Source organism: Eublepharis macularius, chromosome 12 (assembly GCF_028583425.1).
Source record: "Eublepharis macularius isolate TG4126 chromosome 12, MPM_Emac_v1.0, whole genome shotgun sequence".
NCBI lineage: Eukaryota > Metazoa > Chordata > Lepidosauria > Squamata > Eublepharidae > Eublepharis > Eublepharis macularius.
In genome coordinates, this window is record NC_072801.1 from 42168150 (window position 1) to 42183317 (window position 15168).

Here is a 15168-nt window from a genome sequence, read left to right on the forward strand (position 1 = left end):
TACATTTTACACAATTAAAATTTAATACCCGGTTTATGAAAAAATGTTTTGAGGCATTGCTTTTAAAAAGTGAAAATGTGGAAGTTTAGATGATAGGATAACTGGTGTATAGTGAAAAGACACACATGCCCTAATTTTCAAAAGAGGACCCCTTGAATAAAGAGTGAGGGTTTCATTTCCAGAGCTATTCCGAAAGTGGTTTGGAATGTTGAGTACCTTATGCTAAGCCTACAACTGCCAATCTGGACATTGCCTTCATGGCTTTGTATGGATAACTATTAGAGACTTGAACCTCTTGTTTCAGCTTCTTGCTTAGGATGGTAAAATGGCATTGCAAACATCTGGCAGGCCTCCATGCTTAGCTAATGAGCTGTTTGGCTTAGTGGGTCACAAGCTTGCAGGTCTGCCCAATTAACATGCCCTTGAGATGGCTCAGAGGGTGGACTTGTTGATTGTGCTTGCCATCTGACTGGTTGCCAAATTTGGGATCAGGGAGGCAATGGCGGTGACCTGTATTTCTCTGGAATATGTGACTTAGTTTGCTAGTATGAATCATCTGGAACTCTGAAAGCCTCTACTTATGGAATATGTACTCTGTGACACAGTGTAATTCAGGTTGCATCAGCTGACCTGTGCATGGAGTGGTACTGGCAAATGGATATAAAGCCTGCCTTAAAGGTTGGATTCAGTGGCCTGTCTGTCACTTTGAACTTGCTGGTCCTGCGGCTGTGATGGAAGATTCTTGGATTCTTTCATGTCAGCAGACCTGATCATATGTTATAGTACAGTAGAAGGAAGAGGTTCCTGGTTGTTAAATTTTTGTAACCACAATAAAGTTTGTTGGACCATCTTTTTGGGATGCTTATTCCCTGTAGAAGTTAAAGTAAGGAATGTCTAATGGGAAGTGGTTAGATGTTGCATGGAGTGTATCAAGCAAATAATTGGCTTTTGTGGGTTTCAGATTTGCTTCAGTGGATTTTGTGCAAATTGTGTTGAGATTCACTTAGTGAAGCTATGCTTTCAGGAACTAGCTTCAGACATCCAAAGAGGTTGTGGGGTTCTAAAGGAAGAGAGAAAGTCATGCCTGTGTCAAATGAGTGGGCCGCATTTGTTTGTTCTAATTAAAGTCAATTCTCTAGAGGTTAAAGTTGAGAATTATTAAGGTCTTAAGCTAGTGAACCTGATAGAAAAAATAAAAAAGTTCAAGAAGCTAATTTAATAATGGATCTGTTTCAACCCTGACTTCTCAAGCTTCAAAAAGACAAGAATGCAATCCAGCTAATCTGTTTACTAGGACCAACCCAATGACACACAGTAGTGTGCAAGCTTTTGAGGTCTCTGGAACACTTTTCAGGCCAGATGTTGCAAGATTTAAAAAGTAAGGAAAAGCAGATTCTTAGTTCATGGTGTTAAGACCTCATGCCTGCTATGGTGGATTTGCTGACAGGCAAAAAAGAATTAGGGTTCAGGTTACTGCAGGCCAGGATAAAAGCAAGAGGTAAGAAAACAATCTCCATAGCAACAATTCACTCCACGAGTCTTTAATGTCCTACTTTAACCAGCATGACTCAAGTCCCTTTCCGGACTGAAGAGTGGTAGATATCACTTGAAAGTCATGGTGTTCATGAAAGTCATGGTGCTCACTTGAAAGTCATGGTGTTGCAAGGCATTGTCAGTTGAAACCAAATTATGTAGTCATTACTTTGTGTTGCATTTTCAAATTTAGGCTCTTTTGGCTAATTCCATTTGCCTCTCAATGTCACATAACTGTCTTGATTGCCTCAAGTCAGGTATCTTGTAAGTAGTTTATAGTTTAGTCCAAAATTAAATTCCAAAAAGTCCAGAACACCAGCCATGTAATACCTCTTATTTGGACCAATCCAAATGACGTATAACAGTATACAAACTTTCAGCTTTCAGAACTCTTCATCAGGCCTAGAATAAAATTACACCATATGCAAAAATAACTTCTTAAATTCTGCTGTCCTTCATTTAGCATTTTTTCTTAAAACACGTAGTTAAATGAAGGTCCTGCTATCCAAAACCACAGCTCCACAAACTGTAGAGTAAGACACCATGCTTTGAGGCTGTTATGACCCTGGGTCATAACTATGGGTAGTTTGCTGCCACCAGGAATATATTATTCCAAAATATTTTAAGTTTCCCCTTTGGTAACGTTCCTAAGCGTCAGGCTCCTTCGTGGTTCTATGTGGCCCTGAGGATAAGAATGGGATATAGCAATGACAGCTACTCTGGGATATAACAAAACAAAATAAACTTTTATTTAGTCAAGAAGCGTCTTGGTTTCATAAACGTAGTTCTTGGTTCTTAAAGTTACTTCCTATAAACTCATTTACACAGATCTCTTCTAAGGCTTCACACACAGTTAGCCTCTTTCTCTAACTCAGTATTTGTCTCACAGAAATGCTTAAAACTCCTCAGGCAGCACACAGCTGGCCTCTCTTTCTCTGACTGAGTGTCCTTTCACAATCATGCTCAGTTCAGGTTCCACACAAGTTCTATTTCTCTCATAAATACTTCAATATACTCAGGCAGCACACAGCTAGCCTGCTTTCTTCTGACTGCTCATTTTTCCTCCTGCACTGTCTGTCTAAAACTCCATTCACTCCGCCCACACTCTTAGTCATCAACCAATCATATCGCTCACTGATCCCTCTCTTTCACCCCCACTCTTTACCTGTCTCACCAAGCATTTAAAGACACATGCACACATTTACTTGAAATCATTACAGAGGCATTCATAGTTTAGTATTTTTTTTAATGAAGAGAAGACCTTAGTTCAATTTAGAATGATAGAGACAAAAAAAGTGTAGAAGTTATTCTGGAAAGAGAACCTGCTTGAATGTAGTGGTGGTAAAATTAACGGAAGCGGTTACGTGAGGAATAGGAGTATGTGAGAAGTATGAAATGCCTGCCTGCACATCTGCCTGTCTTAAGGTGGCTTGAGTAGTGGTTCTGCCAAGTTAATCACCCTAACAAGTGGCAAACTAAATCTGTCTAAGAGGGTGGGAAAGTTCAAAATTTGCAAATGATGTAACCGAGAAGCTCTAGACTGAGGCAGGCTTGAACTTTGGCCTTATGATATATTGGGTAACTTCAGAGAAGTTGCTGCACTGAGAAATTTGTAACATCTGCTTGTTTAATCATATTGTTCATAGTGCTCGTAGCTGTTCCTCCCCCAGAACAAGGCACCCTCCCCGTTTCTCTCTGCTGAATGGATTCAGAGGACAAAATGTTTTTTGTGTTCAGACTGTGGCAGTTTCCCTTTTACTGAAGTCATAGCAGGCTGACTTCTCAATGTGTCTGTGGTACGCCTCACATGTTAGATCAGTAGATGTTAACCTTTAATCTTTTGCCCTTCCCCAATACACATCATTATCATTAAATGCCTCCTATTTATTTACTGAAATCTTCATATGCTGCCTTTTGCACCAATCACAGAAGCTTACAATAATGCAGGTAAAACAATTAAAATAAGCAAGAAAAACAGAGCTGTACGCCTTCCCTTCAGCATAATACCCTCCTTAAGACATTAACTACAGCAATACTTGCCTGAAAAGAATGTGCTTGCATTTCTTACAGAGGGCAGACAGCATAGGGGCTCATTACTCCTCTCTGGTTAGAATGTTCCATAATTCTGGAGCTGTTGCTGAAAATGCATGGGTCTGTATTGACTGGAGGAAGGGCTCAACCTGGATGAGGTCTTGGGTGGGTCTGAGGAGGCCAAAAGCTCATAACAAGTAAAAAATTAGGGCATAAGAACAGCATTTCAAACAAGGCAAATTTAGTATGTAGCTGGGTTATATTGTTTATATATTTATTTAGCAGAGTTTATGTCCTATATTTCTGCCTTCATCTGGGCCACCAAGGCTGCTAATAAATTAAAACATATAATCACATTTCAAACAAAATAACAACACTTTGTTAAAATAGTTAAAATCAGAGCTGAAAAATATACAGAGATATAAACACAACAATTAAAGCATTCAAAGCAATTAAAACATTGAACACAAATGAGGGGATCATTGAGGGAATACCAAATATATATATTTGTATATTTGTAGATATATGTATGTATATTTGTGTGTGTATATGTATATGGCAACTCCTTAATGTTACATTTGATTCCTGATTGCCGTGATGCTTTTTAGAAGGCCTGTAGAAGAAACTGGGAATTTTATCCTCTCTGTGTATAAGGTGAGAAATATTAAATAGCTATCTCTTGCTTGTGGACAGAAGTTGTTGCAAATTTGCTGGTGACAAGAAGAGGATATCTAAAACCTCAAATGTCGGCCATTCATCCCACAATAGGAGATATGTTCTTTTGTACTGGCCCTGCTACCTGCTGAAATGTGTACATTTTTGGAGTCCCTCAGGCATAAGCATTGAGAGCAGAAATCATGGATTATTAAAATGTCCAAGCTGAGGTTAGGTGACTGTCTAGGTCTTCTGCTGGTTGCTTTCCTCTGTCTGGTATAAAATTCCCAATTTGAATGGCAGGACCAGATATACGCCATGCCTCTAACATACCAGAATATTTGTCCAGTCAGGTGTCTGCTTGCCTGTGTTCTAGACATTTTGTATTTTTGCTATGATAGCTGGTATGCACAGAGCTTTAAGTATCACTTTTTTAGAATTGCACCTGTTTTGTGCAAGTCAGGCCTCAGCACAGAGCTTCTTGAGGCTGCTGTGTGAATTTTTCTTTTGGTGTAGGCATGTTGTATCTTTCAGAAAGATCCAAAAGACTGATTTTTGTGTTTCTGTTGTTGAGAGATGTGGTTCAAATCTCTGCTCATTATAGGTCTAGCCAATGGCATTGGATATGACTGGAAAAAAAATTAGACATTTTTGGTTCCTGGGAATCCAAGATATTTTCACAGCCTTGTTCTTGAGCAGGCTGGTTCTCTATCTGTAGATTTATAAGCATTGCTCACTTCAGGCTATATATAAGGGCAAAATGAGAGAGATTTAAACTAGGGGAAAGATTACATCTATATATTTTAAAATCAAAAAGAGTCCAGTAGCACCTTTAAGACTAACCAATTTTATTTTAGCATAAGCTTTCAAGAATCAAGTTCTCTTCGTCAGATGCCTGATACAGAGACTCTGTATCAGGCATCTGACAAAGAGAACTTGATTCTCGAAAGCTTATGCTAAAATAAAATTGGTTAGTCTTAAAGGTGCTACTGGACTCTTTTTGATTTTGCTACCACAGACTAACACGGCTAACTTCTCTGCATATATTTTAAAAGTTCCAGTATTTTCAGACTAGTAATCGACCCATTTTAATGTAGCCTGTGTGTCCAGTGAAAATCAGGATTTAGATACACATTTAATGGTATTGAGGGCAAAAATATAGATCATTACGAGATAAAAAAGAACCCGGAAACACATTGTTGGGAATCCCAGGCTTATATCCATGACCCACTCCATCCCAAAAGCAGCTTGGGATGCAGATCCTGATATTCATCTTGGGCTGGCTTTAAAAGCAAAGTGAGTGGCTGCTGGAGGTTTTGTTAGGAATATGCATCTGAAAAAAATCATTATTTTTCAGATTTGGGGGGAAGGCCATAAATATTAACAGTCCATATATTTGGGTCCTCATACTGGTTTTGGATTTGTAGTTTGAGGGGATTCTGAAGGGATTCTGATATTATTTGGCTCCATGATTCCCTATGGAAGAATCTTTCCATCTGGGGGGGCTATTTTTCATGCAGATATCTCAAAAATTGCAGCAGAGTGGGGGCTGCCTGTCCATTGAAGAACTACTGGGTTTCAAGTAGATGGGGTCAATATGTCCAGTTCTATGGGCCCCCGAACAAGGTTTCCTGGCTACTCTTCATTGTTTCCAGGGGGTGTGTATGTGGTGGAATCCAGTGCTTTCTCCAAGAACACACAAGAGCAACCATGCAGGTCCAAAGCCTCCCAAGGCAAAAAGAACCAACAAAGTCCAGCAGAACTTATGCTGAACCAGAGAATACCAGCAGAACCAACTGAAGCCTGGGGCACTGTTGCAAGCCCCAAAAACCCAGTGTCATTCACAGAAGCCAGGAAGAAGCCCAAACCAATGTGTTATGAGAATCCCAGCAAAACCAATGCCAATCCAACAGTTCCAGCAGAACCAACTGAAGCCAGGGGTACTGTTGCAGGGCCCAAAAAACCAGTGTCACAGTTAGACACAACCCAGGGCCAATGTGACAGGCCCAACAGAACTAGTGCCAAAACACAGAATATCAACCTGGCAAGTAAGTACCAAGGCGCGCGCGCACACACACAGAGTAATACCCCAACTATATATGAGATAATTCCCTGATTGATCACACAGTTAAAACTTCCCCTAACCTGTGATCCCATTTGCTTGTTGACCAGGAAACCTGCCAAGGGGAAAAAACAAGCTGCAGCATATTTCTGGGAATATTTAGGAATGGAATACTGGCATATCCGAGAATCCTGAGTATGATTGAGGTTCCTGAATGTACTTGAAAAATACCATTAAGGTTTTTGGGGGTATATTTTTGGACCGGATATACTGAAGCAGACACCCCTAGCTCCATTACAACTGGGATATTGTCTGGATCAAGTTCTGTCTTATTGTAGCTCCTGTTTCTATTTTCTGCTCATATTGTGAGCTGGCTGTTTGGCCAAGTGGAAGATACCTCTATGCCTGTCCCCTCCCCCAGTTATTCAGCGTTGAGGGAAAGTTTCCATGCATGCCCAGAGGTATTTCCTTCCAGAACACAGCCTTAGTGCTGAAAACAAACTTTTTAGACTAAGCCCCAATGTGGTCTTGGCACAAATCAAGTAATTAACCCCAGATATATATCCCAGAGTCCTAGCCACATGGATCTGTTGTAGCCAAGCTAAAAAGATTATTTGTGCCCCTTAGATCTGCTGTAGTTTAACTTTTCATGACTGAAGATTGTCATTGGATGCATGTAGTGAATCTTCAGGCAGCAGATATAGAGGCACATATAATAGAGGGAGAAAATTGTGAACAGACGGGTTAAAAGGCCATGGAATGTGCAAGGTTCAGTTTGTGACCTTTCTGTGCAAAATTCAAAAGTACACGATAAGGACCATTTGCAGCAGCCATAATCCTGTCATCTTAAGCCCTGGTTAATACAATTAAATCTAGTGTTAGATTTTAATTCAGCAATTAATAATGATGCCCCAGTAAATCTTAGTCTTTGAAATGCCACAGAACTCTTTTTTTTGCTTATAAGGAAGGACTGGTTCGGCCTGAATTTTGGTTCGTATTTTGGTTTGTGTCCATCTCTAATCTCCACACATCAGGACAGGTATCTGTTTTCCATTTTGCTGCAAATAATACTCCTGCTGCTGTCGCCATGTAACAAAAAAGATCTCCCTGTTCTTTTCTAACATTAATTGGTAGTATATTTAGGAGCATATTTTTTGGGTTTAACTCGAATCTAAGTTTAAGAATCTTTTGCATCTCTTCATGTATCTTTATCCAGTATTTTTGTATTTCCTTGCAAGTCCACCACATATGATAAAATGTTACATCCATGATCGGACATTTCCAACAATGTCCACTGTAACCCTTACTTGCAATGCCTTTGGGAGTAGTATACCATCTAAAAACATTTTATACTAATTCTCTCAATAACTGTCAGTCTGTAAATTTTATGTCCTTAGTCCATAAATTTTCCCATAAGTCCATCGGGCTAGTTTCTCCGAAATTTTGCATCCATTTTATCATACAAGTTTTTACTTGCTCCGTTTCTGTATGGTATTGCAGTAATATTTTATAAATCTTCCCCAAGAGATGCCTCAGATCTCCAGATATTAATAGTTTATATTACGTTTTTTCTCTCAGCCTGCCCACCGTCTTTGAGAATTTGTTCCTTTAGTTTTGATACTATTTGGTGATATATCAGCCATGGAATAATTTTACCTTGAGCTTGGATTTCTTGCCAGGTTTTTGTGTTTCCTTCTTTATCCATCATAGATTATAACTAAATTGATTAGTTCTGTTTCTTGCAGCTATGTCATAGGTGTTAATTGGCAACATCAGTGGGGAGATTGGTAGACTCGGGCTGTTTCTACATTGGAACCATATTTTAAGCAGTCCATTCTTTATAATATGGGTCCCATCCTGTTAGTTAATGTATTTCCATGATTTCTTTGTCCATAAATAGATGCCTTCTTTGGCATCCACTGTCTCCAATTTAATATGTCTACTACTTGGATTTGTAATCCAGTCTGTTATCCAAACTAATGCTGCTGCTTGATGATACAATTTGATATTTGGTACAGCCAATCCCCCTCAGTTTTTATCATCTTGTAGTACTTTGAATCTTATCCTTGGTTTCTTTCCTTTCCATATGAAGTCATTTATTACTTTCTGCCACTTGTTGAAAATCTTTTGTTCTTTATAAATTGAAATCATTTGAAATAAAAAATTCAATTTGAGTAAGATATTCATTTTAACAGCTGAAATTCTTCCTAGCCATGAAATATTTAATTTTTCCCATCTTTGCAAATCTTCAATAATTCCTGTTCAAACTTTTTGATAATTATCTTTATAAAGATTCTCGTTTCGTGATGATACATTTATCCTTAAATATTTTATCGGCTTCGTAGTAATAGCACAGTCTGTTATGTTTCTGATACTTTCCCATTCCTCTTTCGTTGTCGAGAGTAACATTATCTTTGTTTTCTTCTTACTCAGTTTGTATCCAGAATGCTGCTCAAATCTTAATATTTGTTCCATTACATAAATCAGGGAGATAAGTGGATTTGTCACTGATATAACCACATCGTCTGTGTTGCTTTTCATCTTATATCTCTCTTTCCTCTCCTTTATTCCAGCAATTCTGGAATCTTGTATGATTCTCACTGCCATAATTTTGAGCTCAGTAATAAACAATAGAGGTGAGATTGGGCGTCCGTGACATGTTCCTTTTGTTATTTCAATCTTCTTCATAAATGGACCATTCACTAAGATTGCAGCTTGTTGTTTGGTATAAATACTTTGAATCCAATTCAGAAACTCATTCCCACAATTCATTCTTTGCAGTGCTTTCATAAGAAACTTCCAAGAAACATTGTCAAACGCCTTTTCAGCATCCAGAAACATAAATGCAGTTTTTTTGCCTTTTCTTCTTGAATATTCGATTGCACTGAGGAGATATCTGATGTTATATTTCGTATACCTCTTCGAGACGAAGCCTGTTTGGTCTTCATGAATTACCTCTGCAATGCAACTTCTCAGTCTTTGAGCCATTATTGTTGTAAATATCTTGTAATCCGTGTTCAGTAAAGAGAGAGGTCTATATGATTGTGGTATTAGTTGGTCATTTCCCTCTTTATGTATTAAAGTTATATTTGCTTCTTGCCACGTTGGTGACAAGATTTTCTTGTTTTGTATCTCGTTCATCATTTTTTGCAAAAGTATAGCCAATATATCCTCAAATAAGCAGTCGTGAATCTGTCTGGACCTGGGGCTTTTGCAGTCTTGATCATTTTGATTGCAGAATTTATCTCTTGTATCATTATTGTTTGATTTAAGATAATTCTGTGCTCGGTCATGAATTCCTTAATTAGTGTTTCTTGTAGAGATTTCTCCATCTCTTCTTCTTTTGCTGATTCTTCTTTGTAAAGATTAGAGCTCTAATTTATCCTTTATTTCCTGCTCTCTATGAATTACTTGATTGACTTCCCTGATTCTCAGTATCCTTCTTTTCTCTGTCTCTTTACTCAGACAACACGTCAAATATCTTCCAGGCTTACCTGCAGCTTCAAAATGTCTTTGCTTTAGATATTTCAGTTTTTTCTGAATATCTTCTGTCTCCAATAAATCCAATTGGTTTTTTAGTTGCTTAATTTCTTCCCATTTTCGTTTATTCCCTTATTCTTTTGTGGTCTTGTTCCGATGTTTTTTTCAGTTTTTTGAGTTCGATTGTGTTTTACTTCAAACTTACTATTCTTCTTTTTGGACGCTATTGCCGTCAGTGTTCCTCTTACGTAGCCTTTACTTGCTTCCCAAATTGTTATGGGATTAGCATCATTTGTGGTATTTATTCTAAAGTAGTCAGTCAATTCTTCCCTGGATTTTGCAATACAGCCTTGTGTAACAATAGGATATCATCTAAGTAGATGAAACTTCAGATAATTCTTGTGTGAGGTTGTGACCATACTGACATACACTGTGTAATTGGCCTTGAGTCTGAGTGAACAACGTGGACTATAAAAAAATAAACAATATATTTTCAAGGACATGAGGATTAAGTATTATTAATTTTGATGGTTGTTGGGGGTTTTCCGGGCTGTATTGCCGTGGTCTTGGCATTGTAGTTCCTGACGTTTCGCCAGCAGCTGTGGCTGGCATCTTCAGAGGTGTAGCACCAAAAGACAGAGATCTCTCAGTGTCTGAGACACTGAGAGATCTCTGTCTTTTGGTGCTACACCTCTGAAGATGCCAGCCACAGCTGCTGGCGAAACGTCAGGAACTACAATGCCAAGACCACGGCAATACTGCCTGGAAAACCCCCAACAACCATCGTTCTCCGGCCGTGAAAGCCTTCGACAATACATTATTAATTTTGTCCATAATTAATGTTAATTTGATATCGAGATACACTACTAATCCTATCGTGATTCTGAGACTGTTGCTGTCCACATTACTTTAGTTTTCTACAATTTTTTAAAAAAAATTCTACCAGTCAGGTGTCCAGAAATAAGATACATATGCTAAAGTAGCATAGGATGCAGCCGTTCACAGTGTTCTTCTGAGTAATGGGTATATTTACAATTTTGCTTCAAAATAAGAATGTATTTTAAATTCTATACATATGCAAAACCATAATTTTCTATAGTAACTGTTGTAAATAATGTATTGTTAAAACAATCAGTTTAGATTTAATAAGAAAGCATCACATATTTCAATTTTCTCTAGATTTTTGAATTTTCCAGCAAAACGTGTTTTCCTTGGCTTCAAACTTTCTGGAAATCTTACTTTGAGTACAGACACTGGTTTACTACTCTAGGGAGGATTAGATTAAGGAAATGAGTGTGTAAGGAGAAGTAGAATTTTTCAGCTAGTCTAATTTCCCCTCTGAGTAGACTCTAATGATTTTCAAATTGTGAGGTGCGACATCCTGTGGCATAACAAGAATAGGTATTGTAGCTGGAACCATGCAGCATTCCCCACGGCAAGCAAACCAGATCTTTGTTAGTGAAGTACTTCTATAAGAGTTAGAGAATTCTTGCATGGGCCTTTCATTCTAGGGTAGAGGGAAGATTCAGTTTACAGGAAGCATGGCCTTGGGAGCCCAGCTGTCTTCCACTTGAAGTTCAGGCTTCCTTTTAGCCTACCTCCCAGCCATACTTGGATGAAACCTCAAGTGTTTTGCTGTATGCTACTGATGTTCAGAGTTGTGTTGCTAAGAGAAATTATCTTAATTCCTCTTGACCCAATTTCTCCCTAAAATGCAACAATACCTTTCTTTGTTGTTTTTTGGAATTTGGAGTCACTTTCTAATCAATTCCCTTTTGGTCAAAGAGAAGAGAGGTGGGAAGGGAGGGCCAGAAAATTTCGGAATCTCACTCTGTAGATGCACAGAGGCAGGCAGTATCTTCCCAAGCCTTCCTGTCCTTCTCCAAGAGCAGAAACCTGTGGTGTTTAACATAAAACTAAAGTTATGAAAGGATGTATTGATTTCTTTACAATAGGAAAAATCCCTATTCTAAAAATGGGAAAATTATGAGAGGACTCAAAGGCTATATCTAAAGTGAGTTTCGGAAGAAGAAATTGCTCCTCTCATAACTCCAGTTCAGAATTGGCTTGGTTCCTTCTAGTGGTGGTGGATGGGAGAAGCAGTTGTGGCTTTTATAAGCCTGACTTTCTTGTATACTATTGTATACATAGTTAGAGAACAGCATTAGAGAATGTGTGACATTGACACTGAGAGATCTCTGTCTTTCGGTGCTACACCTCTGAAGATGCCAGTCACAGCTGCTGGCAAAATATCAGGAACTATAATGCCAAGACCACGGCCATACAGCCCAGAAAATCTACAACTAGCATTAGAGAATGTTTATTGACATTGTATCTTGTTTGTGTATGCCTCAGGGATATTTGGATGCTCATTGCTGGATGCTGTGCTGAGGTAGATGGACCACATGGTTGCAGAGTATGATGGTACTGAAGTTCATCCGCGGTCTTCCTGTGCAGTCCCACGATTGTCTGGTGATTTGGGCTGAGTTGCCACCAATATACAGGTGGCATTCAGCTGCTTCCAGCAGATCCCAGGGAGACCATGGAAATCATGAACAGGTGCCTGGAGGAGGAGGAGGAAGAGGAGGAGAACATCACCACCACCAACATTTGATTTATATACTGCCCTTCAGGACAACGTAATGCCCACTCAGAGCAGTTTACAAAGTATGCCATTATTATCCCCACAACAAAACACCCTGTGAGGTGGGTGGGGCTGAGAGAGCTCCAGAGAGCTGTGACTAGCCCAAGGTCACCCAGCTGGCTTCAAGTGGAGGAGTGGGGAATCAAACCCAGCTCTCCAGATTAGAGTCCCACGCTCTTAACCACTACACCAAACTGGCTCTTGGAGTAGATGAGGGTTAACAAATTGAAAGTTAATCCTGATAAAACAGAGGTTCTACTGGTGGAGAGAAGGCTTGGCCCAAGTAATAAGATATCTCCTGTTCTGGGTCTGGTTGCACTTCCTCTAAAGTAGCAGGTTCCTTATTTGGGGGTACTGCTGGACTTGGGCCTTCTGTTGGATAAACAGGTAGCAGTGTTGGTGGCTGAGGTACCTTTCACTAGTTTCATCTGGTGCCAAATCAAATGTGAAGGCGAATGCATAGTGGCCGCATGGAGCTCCCTCCTACCTTTTGAAGTGCCGAAACAGCTGCAAGGAGCCTGTGCCCACATACCACAGTTGATTTGGCATCTTAAAAGATGGGGGGGGGGAGAGAGGTCTGCACAGCAATCGTTCACCAGTTGTGGTGACAGCAATCGTGTGGCCACTACATGTTGACTCTCATGTTTAGTTTGGCTCCCAGCTGTGGCCTTTCCTAGGTGGGAAAGATTCTGCCACTATGGAGCATGCACTGGTAACACTTAGATTAGATTACAGTGATGTGTTCTATACTCCACTCCAGTCATCTTTGGACGCCGTTTTACGTGCCCCTGTCATATGAGATTAGATGGGCGGTAACCCGAGAAAGCCTAAGCAGAGTTACTCCATTCTAAGTCTACTGAAATCAATGAGCTTAGACTAGAGTAATTCTGTTTAGGATTTCACTGACAGTCACAGAAGTAGGGGGCTGGACTGTGCAATTCAAACACAGCTTCCCACTCACCATACAGGTTCTATTAATGATAAAAGGGAAACTTGTGACTTGGAGGTACCCATGAAAACTATATAGCAATGGAAGAAAATGGGAGAAACTTAGTTCATAGATGGCAGTTCTTCACATTCCCTCCAACAAGACTGGGAAATACTTCCTTACATAATGAGTGATTAAAAAGTAGAAATTGCTGCCAGAGGATGTAGTGATGGTTACAAGCATAGATGGCTTTAAAAAGGGATTAGAAAGGTTCAGGAAGGGTATGTCTATCAGCGGCTACTAGATCTGTTGACTAAAAGGAACTTTCATATTCAGAGGCAGCAAATCTCTGAACAACAGTGCCAAGTGGCAACAACAGGGTAAGGCCTCATCCTCTATGTCCTGTTGTTGGTCCTACAGAGTAACTGGACAGCCACTGTGCGAGACAGGATGCTGGACTACATGGACCACAGGTTTGGTCCAGTGGGGCTCATCAAGTCCTTATGACTGAACGAATACTTTTAGCCCTGGACAATTGCCTCATAGGGGGCTTCAGTAAAATGGAGGGATTGCCAGAAATACAAAGGCTTACCACCTCCTAAAGCTTCTTCCTCTCCCCTGGCATCTTTCATCCCCGTCCCCCACCCCACTCGATGTCACAGTTGATCTCATAACAGAACCGTAACCATCTTGAACATGTTGCCAGTGACAGATGACAAAAGGGGAACTGACAGGACAATGTCCTACTAGCAGATTACAAACTTATTTCTATCTTTCTAGTGCTACATCATTGAGTTTTTATTGGCCAGGGATGTTTTCAGAGGCAAATATCAAAATGGTAAGTTACATATAGGAAAAGCATTGGACCACAATTCTGGGGAAAGAGGTTACCAGCAATTAAGTGAAGGTGGGACTTTTACAGAACGCCACTTACTTTTAAACCATATTCTGAAATATTACTCTGGGAACTGGAAAGTCTACAACCACTAAACACTTCTGCTAAATGCTACAGCCAATCCCATCTGGGCTAGCATGAATATTACAGTTTTTAAATAGTCTCAACTCTTTAAAATCATTGAATTCTCACCATTAATTTTATAATCTCTTGGATTCCCTTGGAACTAGGAAGAACATCTTCCCCATTATCTAGAAATTTGGAAGCCCCATGGGAGGGGAAAGAAAGTAAGGCTTTTGTACCCAGCGACTGGAAGGGGGAGGAAAGAGAATCCTGTAGAGTCCTTAATATTCCAGACAGCTCCTAGCTCTAAGTCCAATGCTGTAAAATGTGTAATGTTTACAAGTAACACAACCATCTCGTACACTCACCCCTGATACCTCTTTATCTGAAGTCCTGGACAAGAATCTATTTTTTTCTCCAGTCCCCATAACTCATGGCCATCAATTAATTTTGCTCGAGAATCATGGAGAAGGAGATGGGGAAAATGTCAAGTCAAACAACAGTTCCCCCTCCCACAAATACCTTGGAGTGCTTCTTAAGGTTAGGCAATTGGGAGAGGCGATGACAGCAACCTTTAGATTTGACTCTGGAGCTGTCAGTTGCTGACGATTGCATTAAATAAACCAAGCAAAGACCTGACCATCTTCAATATATTTCAGTCACAGTTCTAGATTTCCTGAAATGGCCATGGACTGCCATAAGGATGCATGTCTCAGTGTATGAAATCCCAAGTTCAACTCCTTATCACAGTCAAGGGCCCAAATTAAGAGAGCCCTACATGTGCATGAGCATATGGAGTAAGAAATGAAGAAGCTGAACTATACAGATCAGGGCTCTTACTCTACTTCATCATTTTTATTTTTTAATTTTAGTTCATT

At 39.7% G+C, this 15168-nt stretch overlaps 1 protein-coding gene across 1 annotated transcript in view; it reads left to right on the forward strand.

Moving 5' to 3' along the window:
• The window catches only part of NPEPPS (aminopeptidase puromycin sensitive), a 100445-nt gene that overhangs the window by 16240 nt on the left and 69037 nt on the right, over positions 1-15168 (forward strand). The gene's annotated exons all lie outside the window — the stretch shown is intronic.